The 21,611-nt window shown below is 43.7% G+C and overlaps 1 long non-coding RNA gene across 21 annotated transcripts in view; it reads left to right on the top strand.

Moving 5' to 3' along the window:
* The window catches only part of LOC119707810, a 242,900-nt gene extending 235,305 nt beyond the window's left edge, over positions 1-7,595 (top strand). For all 21 annotated transcript variants that reach the window (XR_005258880.1, XR_005258881.1, XR_005258887.1 and 18 more), the window contains one exon: positions 5,386-7,595. This is a non-coding gene — a long non-coding RNA (uncharacterized LOC119707810). The remainder of the gene's footprint in view (positions 1-5,385) is intronic.
* Positions 7,596-21,611: the final 14,016 nt, after the last annotated feature.

Raw genomic sequence — 21,611 nt, 5'->3', positions numbered from 1 at the left:
TCCTTCCAGGAGCGTGGAGATAACTGAGGAATGTTTAGGAAATACTGTGAGAGAGGTGTTCTATGTCCCTTTTGCTATCTCCATCTGCCAAGAGAAAATAAACCTGACACAGTCTCTTTGTTCTTTTCCTAATAAAAAACAATCCCTAATTTGTCACAGCTTCATCTCCTCTTGCTGGGTTCATTTCCCAGATAATTTAGCCCTTGCACTTTTGCTTTTACCCATGGTAAGATAGCAAGAGTACCTGTAAAATTTGGTTTTCATAAGGTGTATCTCACTTGCCTGATGGATTTGCCATTTCCAAAAGGGTTTCACCTCCCCTGGACTCTGGACTTGCCCTGATTTCTGGGCATTAGGATCAGGGGCTCCTCATCTCTGCCATGGAGAGCTCAGGGATACAGTGGGGACAAGCACAGCAGCTCAGCTGGGAAGCCAGGAGATGGAAAGTTATGCCAGGAAAACAGGAGATTGATCTTTAAGTCCTACAAAACTAATAGCTTGTAACACACTGAGCAGTGCTGTCGTGTCTTTCACAGCTTATTTTTCAGAAAATAGATCTCCTTAAATGTTTATTTGCATAAGGTCACAAGTGCAACATACAGAGCTGCCAGTGCTTAGCCCTGGTTTAATTTCTGTATTTGTGGAGGTTTTGAGACATCAAGTGTTTCATCATTCTCTGGAATACCAGCTTTTGTGGCTTTTTAGCGTTCAGAATAGTACGTAAGCAAAACACAGAGATAAATGCAATAGAAAAACAACTGTTTTGTCAGTCTAGGTGCTGCAGTTTTCCTAAGCGGGAGACATGGTCCCACCTCCAAGAAAAAGGAGGTGTATTTTGATGGAAAACAATCTTTCCCCTAATGCATGTTTAACATTCCAGGCATTTCACAGAACACAAGGTGTCTGAAATGCTAACACAGCACCTGTAGAACACGTCTGTGGTGATGCAGAACACCTTTGGTGCACACCCAGCCCCAGCTCCCTGGATCTGCTGCTTGTCAGACCTCCCTACAGCCAGTCAAGGAGCTAGAGCAGGTGACATTTAGCACTTCCCATTTTCTGATAACCATTGTAAAACTTCTCTGGAAGGTCGTTTCTGTGGAGGAATTTCCTTGACTTCAGCATGATTCCACAGAAGAGTGAGGAAGTTCCTGTGCTGTTCTGGATGGTAATCAGGCTACAGTATGGGAGATGGACTTATTTAAGCTGATGTATTTAAATGTCGTAACGTTCTGTTGCCTTTTTTTCCCCCCATACATGAAATGTTCAGATTTCAGAAACAAACAAAAATTACTGCAGAGCTCAGAGACATTTAGCCAGAGAGCTCTGACTCATTTCATGGCTGCTCCTATTTCTCAAATACTTGCAAACAGTTCAATAAGGACAATGGCTTCACTGAGTACATAAAACTGTTTCTAATAAAGAGCCATGGTGCACTGCCTCTGATGTTCTATGTAACAAAGAAAGGGTGAATAAAATTTATATAACCTGGATGTGTTTAAAAAAAGACTGGATGTGGCACTTGGTGCCATGATCTAGGTGAGGTGTTAGAACATGGGTTGGACTCGATGATCTTAAAGGTCTCTTCCAACCTAAAAATTCTGTGATTCTGTGATTTTAACAGATAATGAAAACAGTCATTGGCCCTTAAATTATTTTTGATGTGTAAGCTTACTACATATCCAAAAGTGCCATTTTGAACTCTCTATCTCATAATTTGTGCTATATTGGGTAATCAGGGCCTCCTTCAAAGCCACTGAGGCCAAGGGAGGGGATACTGTTGATCTCAATAGTGTGTGAACGCTCCCCTTCTCAAAAGCAATCTCCCTGATGAATCTGAGGAAAATGCTTCCCTGCAAAAGTGTGCCTGTGGTTTGTGCAAAGGAGGACAGCTCACCTGAGTGCTCCAGCACCGAGGAACCCATGGGTGAGCAAACCTTCACCCCCCTTTTGTGCTTTATCACAAGGGACAGAGAGATCCATTTGCTCCCCTGTACAGCCCAGCCTCGCTCTTGCCCAGGTGAAGATGTGAACAAGCTGCTGGACACAGCTAATGCTCTGACAGACAGACAGACAGGCACTTGTGCAGAGGAGGAGCCCTCCTGAACTGAACCTTAGAAAATCCTGTGCATCTCCTCTGAATGGAGGAGGCTGTGGAGGTCTGCTCCTGTGAGTTTTTCCCATTGTACCTGCCTGAAGTTCTGGCAGAATCTGGCCTGTATTGTCAAATTCCAGGAAAGTTTCACGACTGGGGAAAGAGCAATTGTTTGCCATTTTAGAAGCAACTGTATTTAAGTAATTAGTGAGATTGCAGTACATGTTGTATTTCACAGGAGTCACAAACATCTGTGTTTGTAAAGTGTTTTTTCTTCTTGAAGTTTGCATGCTGCATGAAGGCAGAGTGTCATTTTCGTTATATTTAGTTTAAAAAATATTTTAAAATACACTGTGTGGAGTTTATCATACATAAATCCAAGGAAATCCTGAATCCTTCCATCCTCTAAGCAAATCTCTAGGATTACTTGCCACAATGCTGCTTTGCCACAGTCCTGCCCCAGAAGAAGGGTGTGGCAGCTGTGCCTGATCCAAGCCCTGCTGAAATTTGGTCAGGAGTGTTTGGTTCCCTGGGCTGCAGTGTCCACCTTGGCACATCCTCAGCCATTTTCCCCACAGTGCTCTTCCCAAACCCATTGGTGACTGTTGTGTTGCACTAAATAGTTTATTTAGTTGTTGTTTTTGCACTGGGTGTTTGGTAATTTGCACTGATGGCATGGTTTGTCCATTCTCCCCTTTCCCCCCAGAGAAGAGCCCCTCTAGTCTTTTACTTTTGTCCTGTGTGAGGTTGTAGGGCCAGGGTCCAGAGCTAGGGTTGGACCTGAGTGGCCCCCAGATCAATCTTACAGGTGACATTTCTAACGATGAATGAACAGCCTGTAAGAGCAGAGTTGGGGCTCTGCTTCACTTGGGAAGCCAGAAGATCATCACTGCATGCAGAGAGGTTGGGAACTGCTGGCCTGGCCTGCATCCAGACCCCCGGCCATGCTGGGGAAGGTGCCTGAGCCTCCAAGCCCTCTTCTTCCCTGGTAATCACAGTGTGCTCCAAGAGCACACACCCAGGGCTTTTCCTTCTTCCTGGGAGCCATTTAGCCTTTGGAAATCCTCACAAGGTTTTGGGGGGAAGGTACCTTGAAATCTCAGAATGCTTGTTCTGTGCTGTCCCAGTCTGTTCATTAGTAAGGCTTTTAGTGATATAAAACCCTGCTTTCAAACTGTCTGCTTTCCTGTAACATCACAGAAACAGCAGACTTGGCCCCCTGCCTTTTGAAAAGTGACTTATTAACATCAGTTCCAAGATGTTCTTCAGTGAGAGTTGGAATATGGAAATGTCATATTTTTCCTAGTATTAAACAACTGTTAAACTAGAAACATAATTCTTGCCAGATAGCTATTTCTTGTGCCTGTCGTCTTCACAGAAGGAAAATGAACATGAATTTTTCTTTCATTAAGTATTTTAAAGTTCATCCTTGTTTGGTGATCTAGTCAATTAAAATAAGTTTATGGGCAGCTTGTGAGAGCAGAAGACTAATTAATTTTAGGATAAAACACATTCTTTTCCATTTTTGTTTGCTAATGAGTATTACTAATACTCATAATAACAGATCTTATAGAAAATAGTGTTACACAGAGTTTATGGTACTTTGCAAGTAATTATCTCAATATCATTATGAATTTAAAAACTACTACTTTTGTGGGGAAATACACATTAAGGCAACGTTATATCAGCACAGCACCTAGAGAACAGAATCTCTAATATCATTATCATAGAAAATAAGAGTATCCTTTAGAAATTGTTAATTCAAGTTCACCCTTTTTTCAACAGGGATGAACATTTTCCAGTATCTCACCTAGTATTGCCCCCAGAAGTGTAAGTGAAGTCCAGATATATTAAAGACAGGCAGTGTCAATCCCTAGAACATACTCCAGAATCTTGCTTTTCTTTCAATCTATATTTCTGTCTCTTAGAGTCACTGAGATCAGCTGTAAGTGTAGGTTCTTCATCCAGAACTCCCTGTCATTGGAGCTGGATGGGTCTGTGGGATAATTTGGGCTTTTCACTACTGTGAATGTATCCTTTTAGAGCCAGCCTGGTTCTTTGAACTGGTTTCACTGGACCAGCCAGCATAAAGAGCTGCTATTCTGAAAGGCTACTTTGTTTTTATCCTTCCACTATGAAGTAGATGCTTACAAAAAGTCACACTTTGAATTCACACAATACTCAGCTTTCCTCCAATTATATTATGTAACACTGTTCTGTTGATACAAGCACAGGGCTTGTTTTACACAGAAAACACTTTCTGAGAGGTGACTGTGCAACACATCCAGCCTTGCTGAAACTGCACAGAAGTTTAGCTCCATTTCACATTCTCGGCTCAGGAAAAACAGAGATCTCTGATTGCACACATGATGAGCTTGTTTCTTTTTTAATGTCTTATCTAAAAAACAGAGTACAGGGTAGGGTTTGGTTGGTTTTTTTCAGAGGATTATTGGGAGAGTAAATTGACCATGCCAAAAAGCAGGTACTCAGAAAATTCTGAGATTTAAAACCCTTAAGTACATAGAGAAGACTGTCAGACTTTCTGCTGGAGAGGTTTCCAAAGGAGTTCTTTATAGAGGTTAAGAATGGCTTGTGGTACCAGTTTGGGGGGTACATTGATGAAATGTTGATGTCTCTCAAGGTATTCCTTCAGTGTGGTATTGAAAGAACATCACCCTTTTTGGCCTGCAAGGGCTTTGAGGTTCCAAGAGGTGAAATGCAGAGCTGGACCGTGTTTCCTTCCTTGCAGTGATCTCAGCATGGTCAGAGTTGCACCTGTCCTGTTTTGTCCCACAAATGGCACCATGTGCAGCTACAGCAGCCAGTGACCTCTTTCTACATGGTCTCAGCCCACTACAGTGAAATGATCTTTGACAGTGATGGCATAACATTGTCCTTTATAGATTAACACATTGATATCCAGTTTGATCAGATATCTGCATTCTCCTTCCTTCTCTGCTTTGTTTAAAAGTGTTTGTTCCTTGAAGGTGTACCTGATACCTCTCTCTGCCTGTCTCTGCGATGCTTCTAATATTCAAGTCAATCTAATAAAATATTATTCTCTTTTCACTATACTTTTCTCTTGCCTGTCTCTTTGAGTCGGGTGTGGTGGGCCATGGTGTACTTGTGGTAGTTCCAGGTCAATGGGAAAGCTGGTGCTGTGCATGGTTCTCCTGGAGAAAGAAGCTGCCCTCTGCTTTGCACGTGCTCTCACCCACCTTGGAATTGTTTCAGTGTGCAGTGAAATGCAGTTGAGATTTGTGTGTTTTGTCTTGCTCCTGTCTTTTCAGATCCCTGCAGTAGTGATGCTGAAAGCCAGGACAGATGGTGTCTGTCCCCCTGCAGTGTGACCAAGTGACCTCAGGGTGAAACTTGCTGAGTGAAACAGCTCTCCTTGATCCGAGTGGGGCTGATGGATGCAGCATTTATTGTGCTCTTTAATTAACTAGCAAAAGGTTAGTTCGCTGGTTAAGGTAGGGTGTTCGTTTTAAAAGTTTGCTTATTTGTTAAAGCAGTGTTTACATTAGAATACAGACTGATATCTCAGTTATTCCCACTTCTTTATATCCACTCTGAATAGGAAGTGCTGTTGTCTATCAAACCAGGTGGCAGGGAATAACAACCTCCTCAAACTCAAGCAGAAGTTTGAGGCTGCCAAAGCTGATGCTGTAGTGGCAGTTCTGCTAATCCCCCTAACCAAGGTCTGTGTGGTACAGTGAGGTGTGTTTAATTTGGTCAGTGAGGTGTGTTTAATTTGGTACAGTGAGGTGTGTTTAATTTGTTTAATTCAGAGCTGGGTTACTGCTCAGTTAGGAGTATTGCTGATAGGCCACAATTCCTCACAGTCTTGACAAATTCATTGCTCAGTCTTTGCAGTTTACTATGCAGAACTTGGGAAATTCATGTACGTAACCTCAGCTCTTCCCCATTAGGATATTGGAGAAGTATCTGGAAGCGTGTTAAACAATCCCTCTAAGTCAGCATCCATTCTAAGTCATAGTGATGCCTTTCCCAAAGTGACAAACTGGTTTGATAAGGTACAGTCATGTAGGAGCTGGGAGTACACAAGAGCAGTTATTAAAAATGAATGCTGTATCCTCTTTCCCTTGTGTATCTTGTCACTGACATGACTTCACAAGTTGCAAATCTATTAAACATTTCAAATGTGGAACTGGAGCTCATTAAGCAGAACGTTGAATGGTATATAGCAAACTGTTTCAAATTCAAGACTGTTAACATTTGTCTCCAGAGTTTTTTGTCTTCTAGGTTGTCACTGAGCAATGCAGATGTCTGGGAATACAGCCTGTGCTTCCTGTGATCAGAATGTGACTGTCCTTTGGGGTGAGGTAGTAGGTTGTATAGTTTTAGGGCTATGCCCTGCCTGTCAGATAACTATACAATCTACTGTCTTTCCTGAAGTGGCTGTGATGTCAGCGCTGGATGTCTCCAAAAGACAACACAGATATTTTTCAACTGTACCATTCTCTGGCTTTGTCTACATGTTTGGTTCTTGTACACAAATGTCCTCAGAGTGTTTAGATTCCTGTATTTCCCATTCAGGCTCAAAAGCCATTTCCTTCTGGCATTTTTGGCGAGCAGGTGGGGTGTGAGTGCCAGGACACAGAGGTACAGCCCGGTCCGCAGTGGATTTGCTCACGCGCGGCTGGCTGGGACTGCCATGGGAGTGGCCACTTGGAAACAGCTGATCCATCTCTCCCTCGTTTTCTGGCATCTCTGTTCATATTAACCATAAAATGGTACTTTTGATTCAGCAGCTGTTTAAATCCACTTGGTGTAGGCTGTTTGAGAAACTCCAAAGGGATGAGCTGGACAAAACCCTGAGAGGATGTCTTCCCAGTCAGTCGTGTTCTGCCCTGGAAATGGTAAATTCTTGAACCCTAAGTAAGAGGTCTCTTCAGTCAGTTTTGGGCACTGATTTAACTCACTTTTTTATTACATATTGCTAGTTTGGGAGGGACAATGTTTGCCACTGCAGTTCTCCTGTCTCTGCAGTCCCTCCACCAGTTCTGTCTGACTCCCAGGTGGAGCTGTGGGGAAGGGCTGAGGTCACACATGGCCTTTCTAAGGCTAAGAAATGTGTGGGCTGGAGAGTGAGAAGGTAATTTACTGACACATGGTGAAATGTTTCCTTCAGAAGATGCACGTGATGCTCTAACAGGATGAGGTAGTAGGTTGTGTGGTTTCAGGGTAGTGATTTTGCCCCAATCAGGAGATAACTATACAACCTACTGCCTTCCCTGATAGGCAGCATAACAACCTCAGTGTCTTAATTCACAGAGAAACGAGATAAAATACACTCCTGAGATATACTTCTGAGACCAGCAAAGTAAGTCTAGATACAATTATTGCTATCCTGTCCGTAATAGCTCTAAATTTAGATTTTAAGTGTAGATTTTTGATAACTGCCTGCAAAATAATTACCATTTTTAAAGTCTTTATCATGAAAAAATTGAATTAAAGAAGTTTTATTTATTTCAAAGTTTGCCTGCTCTTGATCTGTTTCATTTTTGGTTCATTTGAGTGGGATGAAGTTACTGGGGGAAATTATTCCAAAAATGCTGTGAACTTGCATTGAGGAAGTTTGTATTTCCTTGACATCTAAGTTTGAGTGCAACAAATTTTACTCACAATACCCTGGTTTAGTCCAATCTTACCTCTCCCTCAGGAATCTTGCAGTGTGTTACAAAGAGTTCTGGGTTAAATCACACAACATTCCTCAGCAGGTAAGGTTTACATTGCAAGGGAAAAGCTGTAACAATGAAAATCAGGACTGAGAATTAAAAAACCAAAACCAGGCATGTCTTCAGTCCCTCAGTTTCTCATAACAGGCTCATTTAATGGTGTTTAGTGCCCCAAAAGAATTCTCTGCAATCTAAAAAGTACAAATTGCATCTGAAAAACTAGGGACAGAAAATGTTTGGTCATTAAAGATATTTTGAGAATATGAACTCTAGAGTCTTACAAGAAAAATTGGTGGCAGAAAGGGAATATAACAAGGTGTTGAGTTTGGTTGTAGACATAGAAATCGTTCTCCCACATGCAAAATGCACACAGAAATAGGAGTCCTGTAAACTTTACGGTTACCTTGAGACCAGAGGTATCAGACTGGTTTTGTGTAACCATTATTATCTATTTTGATTATACAGCAGCCTGTTACTGTAGACTGGAGTCAAAATTGAAGGTAGGTGTAATCCTGTGTTTCTGTCTGCCGTGCCACACAAAGGCAAGCCTGCCTTCCCTGGGAGGCTTTTCCCTCATCACTGTAGCTGGGAGAGCTGTGACACGCACAGTGAAAGCAAATGGAGTAATTCATGGTACAGTCAGAAGCTAAAGTGGGTATTTTATTGCCTCTCTGGTCCAAAAATACCACACCTTATCTAGAGTCAGGTGGTATTTGAGGTCATTCAACACCTCGAAACAGGGCCTTTTGTTGATACCTTTACCAAAGGTTTGGAAGGCTTTTTGACTTGGGTTCAAAGAGACAGATGAAGGCTGTTGGTACAGGAGGAAAAGTTGGTACATGTCTGAAACACCCACAGGAGAACAGGCAGTAGTGTTGCTGGTTTTAATCTTCTCTGTTTCTCTGGCTGTGCATCTCTTAATGCAGCGCTGCAGGTCCTGAGCTCCTCCTTGCAGCCTCAGGGCTGCAGCGTGAACATGAGACAAGCTGGGGCAGTGATGGCTTTGTGTGAAGCCTAAAGCATCCCGCTGCTCTCCAGGATGCAGAACAGGCTGGATAGGACAGTCTTGCATTCTGTAAATACAGAGGGAATGTTCTCTCTGGGACAGTGGGGTTAACAGAGGAGAAACGCTGTCCACGTTCTCCAGCAGCCTGTTAGATCTCAGCTCTGAAGTAGTTTTCAAATCTTCTGGCTCTGCCTGGGTCAGCATTTTGCTCTTGGTAATGAGCTGTGAGTTTTCAGATTCAAGTTGTTCTGGCAATGCCATTAAAATAAAGGGCCAAAAATATCCATAGTGTTCTCCTCTCTAGGATCAACTGTAAATGCAAAACCATGTGCCTGTGCTTGGCAGCTTGTGAGCCTGCAGATAATCAGGGCTGTCCTTAGCAGTGGCTGGCATTGCAGCTGATGACACTGCACCAGAAACGTGAAAGCACAGCTCAGGGCCACTGAGTATTTCCCAGAACAGCAGACTGAAAATGTTTGTATCCAAATGTAAACAGCAGCTTGGCTTGCTGAGATCACAAGGGAAGAACTGCTGGGTATTTTTAAAACTCCAGTCAGCATTACCACTTCTTGAGGTGTCATGCTGTTTGTTGCACACATCAGGGGTGAGGAACGAAATCGTGAGTGCACATAACATCACATGAGAAAGGTGTATCTTGGCATGCACTTCTATACAGAGTGTGTCCACTTAAACATCTCTCTTCGATTTAGTGTGCCAGCAAGTAGTCATTGACAAGCAGAAGCTTAGTACATCTTGCTGGAACAAAGCTTGTACATTTGCTTATAACTGGCCAGGTAAAAATTGGAGGGTGTGGGATTTTCTCTGAGGCCAGGATTTCAGTTATTAGCTTCCCTTCTGTGCCCTGGAGAAAGTGCATGGTGTTGTGAGAGAAGGCACAGAGAAGACATTAAGCAGCTCTCTGACATTGAAATCACCATTGAACTTTGTATCTCCACTGTGTGGATGTGTGAAGAGTTCTGCCTCTTCTACCTTTTCAAGGCTCTTACAGTTCTGTTGGGTTTTTAAACATGAGCAAGCCTCCTTATTCCTGAAATCAGTTGCCCAGTGTAAAAATTTTTACTACATTTGGCAAAACACTAAAGCAAAGGTAGGAATTTGCAGATGACCCCAGTAACTACCCTGATGGCATGTGCTGCCAGCCCCACCTATGAACGTGCAGCCTTGCCCCCGTGTGTGAGTGCCCTGGAGTGCAGCTGCTGGGGCTCTTCCTCCATGCAGCAGAGGCAAAACCACAGAACACAGGAGTGGTTCCTGGGCGCTCTGCTGGAAGGGCGAATTGCAAAGGGGTGTTTTTACTGGGAGAGGATCCAAAAGCCCAGTAAGACTGTGACTGGTGAGCCAGTCCCTGCTGGTACAGGTGACATGGCACACCCCATCTTGCTAAACAAGAGGGGCAGTTGTGGCTGCAGGGAGAGAGCTGGTGCTTGTTGGGAAATTCAGAAAGCCCGGCCTTGGGCTCAGAAAGGGTTAACACACAGGGCCTGCACCCAGCACTGGGCTCTTCCTTCACAGGGGCATATCCTGAGCTGGGAGGGACCCACAAGGATCATCCAGTCCAACCCCTGGCCCTGCACAGGCACCCCAACAATCCCACCCTGTGCATCCCTGAGAGCGTTGTCCAAACACTCCCAGAGCTCTGGCAGCCTTGGGGCCGTGACCATTCCCTGGGGAACCTGGGCAGTGCCCGACACCCTCTGGGGGAAGAACCTTTCCCTGATATCCAGCCTGAGCCTCCCCTGAACCAGCTCCAGCCGTTCCCTCGGGTCCTGTCCCTGGTCCCAGAGAGCAGAGATGGGAGTTGCCCTTCAGGAGGAAGCTGTGACTGCCATCAGGTTCCCCCTAATCCCTTTTCTCCAGCTGAACTGACCAAGTGCCCTCAGCCACTCCTCATATGGCCCCTCCAGATCCTTCGCCATCCTTGTGGCCCTCCTTCGAATGCTCTCAAAGAGCTTTAGGTCTTTACTCTGGTGGCCAAAACTGCCCAGCCCTAAGAGCAGCACACTAATCTGAATGACAGGAACATCAACAAAACATTTTAAAGCTATATTGGCATTGCTCTGATCCATGTGACTCACAGATGGTTTTCCATGAAGGCATCCAGGTATTAATTTCCATTACAAAACTGGGAGATGAGAGCCTGGGAAGATGTCTGTGAGGATCTGGGATTCAGTGACGTTCATGCTCAGATTTCACCAAAAAAATCAGCACCAGCACTGCTTAACAAAGCAAGACAAAGGTATCAAAAACCTAGGCCAAAATATGCACTGGTTTTCAAATAAATCTGTGTTCCTAAGTCACAGGGACACTTTCAATTGTTCTACAATTAAAAGTAATGACCACCAGTCATGCTAAGCACTTGATGATTTGATATAAAGACTTGTTTGGTTGTGGGGTAGTGTTCATGCCCAGTCTCCAGCACAAATCAGAACCCAACAAGGAACCAGGTTAAGAGATAAAGTTGCAAATGAGTTCCCTGATGTGTCTTATGTTCATGTTCCAGAGGTTCTTGCTCTGGGTTTTCCCTGTCCAGCTTGCTTATACAAACGTAAACAATAATATTTCCATCCTCAAGGAGCCCAAGTGAGATTTTATAAAGCAAACAAAGTGTGTTAAGAAGGTTTCTCAATCAGCTGAAAGTGAGCAGCAGTTTACACATTAATATCTGGTGTTCATTAACACTTGGAAGAGAGTGAGAAACACTTGATGCACTTTGAATAACACAAATAAAAATACCACTCTTAGATAGTTCTTAATGTAAACAACTAAACTGAAAATCGTTCCTGATACAATAAATTGGCATTTCCCTTTTGTGAAAAAAGGCAGTTTAACCCTTCCTTTACCAGTAAGACAGGTCCTTTGAACACCTTGCTTTTGGTGACAAAAACAAGGTCTCACTTGTGGTGAAATGATGAAAACACATTTCACAGCACTCGGGGATCTGGGAGGTTTCAGTCCTGTCAGACTTTGCAGTCCTTCCTGAGCAGATTATTCCCGTGTGCAAGGATACACTCTTCGCTCTGGCTTCAGCCCCGATTTGGTACTGTGTTTCTCACATCTGGTAAAAAACTACCCTGCAAACTTGACAAATGAAATTGTAGCAGTGACTATTTGAAAATCAGATGGGGAATCCCACAGGTCCTATTTTTATTTAGGCTTGGCTTGCTGGCTCATTCCAGTGACCTCCGCTGAGGTTTGGCATAGGATACTTATGGTTGCAACATACTCTTTTCCTCCTTTTTATTCAACTTTTTCCTCCAAAGTTGCAACATGGCCACAACTTTGGTTGTATTTTCTTTTCTCCCCTCTTTCTTCCTTTTTACCACGAGTAGAATAAAATTCTTGATGGTCCAGGATTCAGTGATTTACCTTTTATTCCTGCACCTTAGCAAAACTTGGAGTCTGAATTTGGAAGTTCAAATGGACAAATACGTTCTTATTTCATTCCCCTTTGCGATTTGTCTTTTCCAAAATTCAATAAGTTGTAACTGTAGCACAAAGAAACTTTATAAAAATATTACATCCATCATATTGCACTAGCTGGCAGAAAAAACAAAAACAAAAATTTATTCACATTTTTTTTAAAACTTGACTAAAATTATTATTAGGAAAGTCTCCCTTGGAAAACTTCCACGCTTCAAAGTTTTTCCCCACTAGAGCAAAGAAAAAGAGACTTTACTGTCTAGAATATGGTAGCATATCCCTGTCTCCAGCTCTTCCCAAATTTCCAGTGGAGGAGCTGCATCTCCATTGGTGTGTGTGGTATTTTCTGCATCCCCTGTCAAAGGGAGGAATGAATGAATCTGACTCTGTGTTCTTAAAAGGCTAGTTTATTATTTTATGATCCATATTATATAAAAGAATGTTAAACTATACTAAAGAATAGAGAAAGGATACAGACAGAAGGCTAAAAGATACTAAAGAAAAACTCGTGACTCTCTCCAGAGTCCGACACAGCATGACCATGATTGGTCATTAAATCAAAACAATTCAAAAAACCACCTGTTGGTAAACAATGGCCAAACCACATTCCCAAGCAGCAAAACACAGGAGAAGCAAATCAGATAATTATTGTTTTCATTTTTCTCTGAGGCTTCTCATCCTCCCAGGAGAAGAATCCTGGGTAAAGAAATGTTTCAGAAAATATGACAGTGACAGGAGTGGGCACACACCCTAAGCCATCCGTCGCTCACGTACGGCTGTGAAAGGCCCACGATGCTGGTGGAGCTTTCCCTGCCCCAGAGCTGTGTCTGCAGCTGGGACACAGAGTGGCTTGGCCCCAGGTGAGCCCAGCCAGGTGAGCTGTTTGGTTTTCCCAGGTGATGCCAGGTGGAAGCAAACCTGGACACGCACGACATGAGCAGCGGCCAGGCCCTGCTCCCACCTGCAGTGTGTGGCACATCCCACAGGGCATTCCCACCAAAGGCAGGTAGGTGTACTTCTCCCCAAAGAATATTTGAAGGAGTTTGATCACTGCTCAAGTCTGGAGACATCAGAACCCTTTGTTTTGGAGGCAGTTGTGCTCACCTCAGCCCGAGGGCAGATGGGCTGCAGTGGCAGGGGCTAGGCTGTGGCTGCCTTCCCAGCCTTCCCCCCAGTTCTCCCATCTGAGGCCTCTCCAAACTGATTTATGGCCCCGTCCGAGTGCCTGGGATGGAATTAGGGCGCCTTGGATTACACGGTGCCTTCCCTGTTATTCTTGCTGCACGGCACAGATTTATGATGGCTTTTAAGCCAGGCAGCACGTAAAGAAATATGATCTTAACAAAATATAGAAGGGACCAAAGGAGGGCAAAGTGTGGGAGCTGAACACTACATGGTGATCCAGGATTTCCTTTTATTTACTGCTCACACCTTTTCAGTCTCAAGTGGATTTGGCCTGTCTCAGGCAGCCCTGCCCCTCGTAATCCTCTGAGCCCAGAGACTTTGCCATCAGCGGATGTCTTTCATTATGATTTAGGAAATGTAGGAAATCCCAAAGTGCCGCTGGTGAATTAAATGAGTTTTAGGCACAGAGTGCCAGAAAGACACACAGCATCAGGGTAGCTAGGAACCCCACGTTCATGCAGGCAGGCTTTCTGTTCCCTGACATTTCTTGCTGTGGCAGCAGCTGAGGGTTTGCCAGGTCAGTGGTGTCCTGCAGAGCTCCTCTGTTTTCAGTGCTGGAGGAGAATCATTTGGGAGAGTCCTTCATGGAGACATGGAGCAAAAGCTGTGCCCAATTCCATGCTAGGACTGTGGGACAAGAAAAATAATGCTGGAAGCAGCTCTACTTTATGGCTTTATTTACTGATATTCATCAATTGTTCCTAAACTGTAGCACACAAGAAAAAAAGGCCTTGTCCATAGCCTGCAGATGGACAATGTGAGACCTGCAGCAGGTGCAAGGTGTCTCGAGCACAAGGGTAGGGCTGCAGGGAGTCACCTGCAGGACCATGGCCTGCCTTCAACACTGCCTCAACCTGCAAAGTGAAACAGCTGGCGCAGGGAGGGAAGATGGAATTACAGCCAGCAACAGACTCCTGAGCCTGTGACTACTACTGAGAGCCTGGTCTTGAACCAGAAGTGAAGAACAGGAGCCTCTTCCCTCTGGGGTGAGGGCTGTAATCCCCCCCCAGCTACAGTATCATTCTCTCCATTAGTAAAGCAAGGTCTGGTGGGCTCCCTTTCATTCAGATTTATTATCATTATTTCTCCATGTGAGGAAAGGGATTTATCTCTCATCTAGCCTAGGGCTGTAGCAAGGTTCCCATGGTGTGGGGGTTCTGTTGGGTTATTCGGGCGGGTGGGGGATGCTGGTGGTTTGTTTCTTTCTGGAAGGCACACAACAGTTTGCATAATAGTTCACCTGCTCTTCTGAGCTTCCAGAGCAACATCCTCTCCAGTTCCCCAGCTGGTTGTTGCTGCTCACGTTGTAAGCCCTTTCTAGAGCAATGGGACTTGAACCAGGCTGGTCCCCAGATGTTCTCTGGGAATTTCACATGCCAGGAGTCCACATCTGAAGGTCCTTTTTTTTTTTAGAAGCCTGGACTCTTGTGAGATGTAAGGCAGACATCAGCACTGACAGCTCCCACAGAAGTGCTTCCTCTTAACCAGTTTCACAGGTGACTCACATTTATAAAGTAAGCGGCACCCCTTCAGTTTCCAACACAGAACAAGGTTAAAACAAATAAACTAGTTGCCGGAAGTAACTTGCAAGAGATTTGTTGCTTTGTCAGTCACCCCTTGCTGTTGCCATTTCTTTCCCATGTGCAGTTCCTTGGAGCCTGGCCTTTGCCTGAGGAGCTCTCAGCTATGGGTGCTCTCCTGAGATTCCAGGTCCCTCCAAAGGGGCATCCCACAAAAGGTGAGTGATGTCACTTTGCCAGAAGGGGAGATGTGTGGCCTCCCACTGACCTTGGGATCCTCGTGTTCCCCAGCTCTCTATTTTTGAACTGATTGCTGACTTTCTGGTGCTTTCATCCTCACAGTATGCTCTGTCTATCATGGCATCAAAAGCAATATCTCTGGGAAGCACTGACACTACTGCACGTGTTTCAGTGTAACACCTAAATCAGTCAGTTCTTGTGAATTTTGAATGAGTGGTATCTCTGATCATTTGACATATGGCAAGAGCTGGTACAATACCAGCATGTGACCTCCTTTTTCTCACTGTAGTTTTGATGACTCTTGACTCCCTGGAACTGGGGGCCTCAAGTGGGCATTAAATTCCAGGTTTATCCTAACAAGTCCTGAGTAGCTGTGGCCTGATCAGTATGTTCATGCAGATACTGGAATAAAAGGATAAAAAAAAATTCTAAAATTCAACTTCGATACACAGAATTATTTTTTTTCCATACCAAAACAAGTTTAGAAACAGAGATTAACTCTCTCTTATTGCAAGGTTCTTATACAAAGATGAGACCTCAAAAAAAAAAAAAAGGACAGTAAAGCAGTGAATAATTAGTTCAAATAATATAAGAAATCCCAATATTCAAAGTGTAATAAAATTCTGTAAAAGACAAAATTAATGGACATTCTGAGGAAAAAATTCTCCCTATCTCTTCTTAAATTCCTTGTGGTTGAATGATAGAGTCAGTGTACTAAAGTATTTATTTATCTATTTTATGTTTGCATTGCCTAATGTACAGGAGATCCTGGAGGCAGAGGGAAGCCTGGATGTGCACTAATGAGCTGGTGTTTGTAATTAATGCCTTGAGTGCTGAACTGTGTCCAGCCTGATTCTAAAGCAGATTTTTAGTGGGCTAAAGGTGCTGCAAGCCAAGCTAAGAATGAAACCCTTATGATGATACTTGTCCATTCTCTCTTAAAGGAGAAGGGAATCCTGAGAATAGAAAATTAGAAGCAGAAGGAAGGAAGGACACAGGGAATGATTCAACAGGTGATGGAAATTCAACTGAGATTGCATATGTGCAACATGATCTTGTTGGAAAAATAATTAGTTGAGCTGGGAGCAAAGTGAACCTCTAGTGGAAGAAGCTGGCTCAGTCAGTCAGGAGATAAAAATCTGATGCTGGGGTGAGTCTGAAGCTGAGCCTGATCAATCTGATTTGATTTTTTCAAAATACAAATTCCTCCTGCTCAGGGGGGCATCTTTTAGTTAACAGAGCATACTTTGGGTTAAAATAACTCCACTTGACTTGGTCTTCAAAGTGAGAGTTTGTCTCAAGCAGTAGCTGAGCTCTTGAGAGTGTGAGATTCTGCAAACCAAGCAGAAGGATCTCCTGCAATTCAACATTCAGCAGCTGTCAAAGCTTTTCAGTTCCTCATGTGAAAGAGGCAGTCATGGAAAACAGTCAGGGGAAAAGAGGTTTCAGAAACACAGTCACTGAATTGCAGGTGTCGACATCCACAGGAGGTGGAGGTACAGGGGAACTGGCAGGGACAGCCTGGGAGAAACAAGGGGAAGCTGCTCAGAAAATCATGTTTCAGCACTGCCAGGACTGTCAGTGTGTCTATTAAAGATGGCAAGAATGAAAAATTAAATACTAGATTAATGTAACCCAACGAGTTGAAATAACCTTGATCTGGATATGAAGAGAAGCTGGGGAATGATCAGCAGCCACAGCAGGGATGGATGGATGGATGGATGGATGGATGGATGGATGGATGGATGGATGGATGGATGGATGGATGGATGGATGGATGTGGAAGTGTTATATCTACAGATGCATCCCAACTACAAAACAAACACTTCAGTGTCCAGACTTTGGGAATCTGGGGTAGAGCTTCAGCTGCCAGACTTGTCTGAGAATCTGGGAGATGCACGTGAAGCTCTCTGGCAAAAGGTAGAAACTGAGGCATCTAAAATATGAGAAAATTCTGTTTAAGAAAGTCCCTAAAGAAGCAGTATAAATCATAAAGAACAACATTGAAACATTAGCTGTGACTTACAAACCCCCAGTATGATTCTGCCTTAACATCTTCCTTCCTCTCTTCCTACTAATTTAACAAGTTTTCCATGTACAAAATGCCTTTTTACAACGTTTCAATTCTTTTGCAGCAAGTGTTACTGACCTAATGTAAAGATGTTCTTGGATAGAAGTTACTTTCCCTTTCAGCACTTCTAAATAGTTCTGGTTTGACTTTGTGCTCCTTTCCCCCCAAAATCTGAGTTACAAAACTACTTCCTTCAGTCCCCAGTGGAGGCTCGTTTGTATTGGCTTTGATGTGAGCAGTTTAGCTGCTTGGTTTAGTCCTTTAGTTTTGTCCTTTCAGGTTTAATTTTAACCCTTTAAAAGTTTATTCAAAAATAATTACACAGCATGAAATCTTAAAAGGCACAGTGAGATGCTCATGGTAAAAATGTATCACAGGTCTGGTTGGGGAAAAATGTTACAGAACTGATGTTCTCCTTGTCTAAAAAAGGAAAGTACAGGTGGTATCGTTGTCAGTCTCCCCAGTGGAAATAATAGGCAAGATTTTAAAAGCTGATTAACTCCTGCAGCTAAAGAGACAGTCTTACAGTCACACCAAAATCAAAAAGACCAAAATACTCTTCATTAAGAGCTGTATGCCTTCTAAAATTATAAAAATTAACATCATTTGGCTTCCCAAGAAGTAATTACAGGTGATAGAGACTTGAGATAAAATCTCTGTGGCATCTACAGTGTCTGGGTAAATTAGGAAGCCCAGATGTAATGTTCAGAAATGAGATGGATAGGCAAAGCCCCTGGCCAGCTGGCTGCCACTGATCAGAAATGTCCTAAGCAGCAAGGAAGTACAAAAAAACTCAACTGCTTTGGCTCATACCAACAGAGAGGAACTGCAGCAGCAAGGAACTTGCAAAAGGAAATTAAAAGCTGTCAAGATTCCTTTACAGGATCCATCCAGTATTTCAAATTTTCTTTTAATTTGGCTACAGATGTCAGTGTTTATAGACCCCAAAATTACTGCCATAAGAAAGAGTGGAAGGCCATTACTATAAAAATCTAAATTTTCTAGAAGCACAGCATCAGTTGAGACTGAAGAATGATCTTGCTGCTCTTGCTTTGGGAACAATAAACTACAATGCACCTCAAACATAAAGAGTTGGAGTGGGAATAGGAAAGATGGAAGCAATTGCTTTACCTCAAAATAGCTAAAAAAGGCAAGTATTAGCTGTAGAGGAAAATGTCTTATTTCAGCATATAAGCAAAAGCCTGCCCTGAAGTTATAATCCCTGCCTTGCTACCAGCCAGATGTTCCCCATAAAGGAAAATTCACTAACTTTTCAAGTACCACAGGTAGATGAAAACCACTAATTTTGTACTGGCTGATCAAGTTAAAATCATTCCACAAAGTCACTGTAATTTAACTCATCAATGCTCTAAAATGGCTGGGATGAGTAGGAGTACCAGTGCCAGATAAAACCCAGGAAGAAGGATGGAGACATGGAGTTTCTGTGCTTGTAAACCCAGCCCCAGCCCACCAGATGCTGGCAGGAGAAGCTTCTGGGGTTGGTGGCCACGTACAGCGTTTTTGACTCTCCCTTATACAGTGCAGAGCAACAGGTGATGGTGTTTTAGGTTTCACTGGAGGGATTTATGGAGAGAAATTATATTGGGACTGAACATAACAATGAAAAACAGCACAATGTCTCCACGGGTCAGAGCACGTGGAAGAAAGTACAATTTGTTGAAGTGCAGAAACATGTCGGCTTTTTCTGGGAAGGCTGCAAAGATATGTAAGATGCAAACAATAAGGACAGTATAATTAATTTGCTTAACTGACAACATAAAGCCACTCGAGACAAGCAACCCAGAAAGGCTGATTGAGTGCGAGGAGGGAGATCTGACAGCCTGTGCAGGAAGGAGTCTCTCAAATTGTGGTGGGTTTTTTTTTTTTTTTGTGAAAAGCTGTGCAGGGAGGAGGTTCTCAGAAGTGGCTGAATCAAAGGATTCGGAAATTTGTCTCTGAGGGGATGCCCCTTTGGCCTGAGTGCACAAGGGAAAGCCTGTGGTGTGGGCAGCTGGCTCAAGGGCTGCCTCCCCTGGTCCCACGTAGTGTTTTGAGATGTGGGTGAGATCATTTCTGTGTCTCTCAGCGGGGCACATGTGTGTGCTCTACCCACCCTGCAGGCTTTGGGGCTGCTGGTGACAGGAAGCTCAAACCCCTCTGGGCTCACACCACCTCTTTGTACACCCCTAGAAAACCCCAAATACTCCTGCAGCTGCAAGGATTGCTCAGTGTTACCTTGCCAGTAACACACATGGCGCATCCTCATTGACTTAGACTTGTGCTCCAACCAGGATAAACATTTGTTCATCCGGGACCCTTCCAGAGCTGTGTTACAGCTTTCCCCGTGATTCTCATTGGGCAGAACTGCAGTTGGTATCTCAGTAACGTCTGAACCCCTCATTTTCCTGGAACATCTGTTTCCAGCTGGACAGGAGGGCGGGAGAAGAACACTTACTGACATTACTGTGCAGCTAAAACACCCTTCTGGCCTGAGTGTCAGGGAAATGACAGTCCCGTGCCAGCCCATGGCCTCTGGACTATGGGGCATGGCCTTTATCACACGCTGCAGTCAGCTGCAAATTAATAGAGAAAATAATACTTTTTGTCCTGTGAACCACATTAGCCACAGAATTACACCATTATTTCTTTCTTCAGCTGCTTTTCTGGTTCAGTTCCAGTTCAGCTCTGCCTCAGCAGAATCTCAGCCAGGCTGAATATGGATTTCAGCTGAACCAGAATCTCTGCTGGTTCAATGTTCCTTTCTTGTTATGATACACAAATTAACTAGGAACCAGAATGCAATTAAGATTGATGAGTACAAGGATTATTCCTTTACTCTCACAGCCGTATCTGTTCCAGCTTCTGTCTTCCTGTCTATAGCAGCAAGAATGAGGGATGAGCAGAACATGTATTCTATGTCAGCAAGTTACAAAAGCAGAAAGAGAGTAAAGAACCCCTGCAAGCACCTCCTACAAATCTGGGAAATGGATATTACCCATACCAGAGGCCTGTGTAGAGACAAACAAGAGTAGACACTATCAACTTTGGATGTTTTAAAGCCAGAACACTACAATCTGACTGAAGCTTTGTGACTCAAATCTTCTTCCACCAAAGACAGGATTCGTTTTGAAAATCTAACATGAGCTGAACCCCAATTTCAATTTGCAAAAAGTGAATTTTGTTTTTCATCCACCATCCTGTCACACCAATAAAACTGGGAACAAATTAGCAATTACTAAAACACAAAATGAAGTATCTTTTGAACAGGAAGAGGTCAACTTACGTTTTCCCAAGGGTCATTATACACCTTTATGGCACCAGGCTATATACGACTTGAAAACTGTATTTGTAAATGAAATAGTTTTGGAGTTCTCACATTTTATGTGGCTGTTTTTCTGCAAGAGAAAATGAACTGTAATGCTGGTTTCCTCTCAGCTCTCTCAGTTTTCCATACACACACACACACCTGTACATATATACACAGCGTGGTGTTAGTTCTTGGTATGTTAATGAAATGCCTAAGTCGTAACAGCCTATTTTAGTAAATTTGACCCGCAAGTCTACATTGGAGGATCTCTTCCCCGTAACTTTCCTTGGCATTTAACACTACCTGCAAAGTTAATAAATAAATTCTGACAAAATCCTGTGGTGCAGAGGCAGGTATTGTTACTACTGCTATTACTGACCTTTCTGGAATAAGGCAGAAGGAATTGACTTCAGTCGACCTGTACTACAGAGTTACAGCACAGAAAGATTTGGGCCCACATTCTCCCCCTCTCCCCCATCCTTTGGACCCTGAAACCTTTCTGCATGTAGTAATTTAGCAAAGGTTGTGATTCTGTGCTGTCGTCTGACTTCTGGGTCACCTGTGCCTGGACACAGCCAGCACGTGGCTGGATGAGAGCCAGGCAGCCAACAGTGCCACAGTGTTCCTGGTGTAAATCCTCAGGCAGGGCATCGCTGCTCCTCGGGGAGGATGGCAGAGTATCTTGGACTGGGGTAAATTACAACCATGAGCTTTGCCTGTGCCAACTAAAACAGCACCAAAAAAATAAAACTCCCCCCCAACGCCCAGCAGTGGCGAGGCTCTCACCAGAGCGAGCACAGCCATCCAACTATAAATAGCAACTTCCCTAAAATTAGATGGAACTGGCAGGCTCTGGGCCATGAATGGGAGCACTGTTAATATGCTCATCAGGTACTGGAAGGGCTCCAAATCTGACAAGGCCTGCTACGGCACAAGCGTTCTGTGCCTGGAAAAATGAGCAGGAATGGCTGAATGAATGGGGCCAGGGATGTTTTCCTAACTGGATAATAATGTCACAGGCTGCCTGACGACGCTGGTTACATT

The sequence above is a fragment of the Motacilla alba genome, chromosome 1A (assembly GCF_015832195.1).
Source record: "Motacilla alba alba isolate MOTALB_02 chromosome 1A, Motacilla_alba_V1.0_pri, whole genome shotgun sequence".
Lineage (NCBI taxonomy): Eukaryota > Metazoa > Chordata > Aves > Passeriformes > Motacillidae > Motacilla > Motacilla alba.
This window is presented reverse-complemented; position numbering and strand designations above follow the sequence as displayed.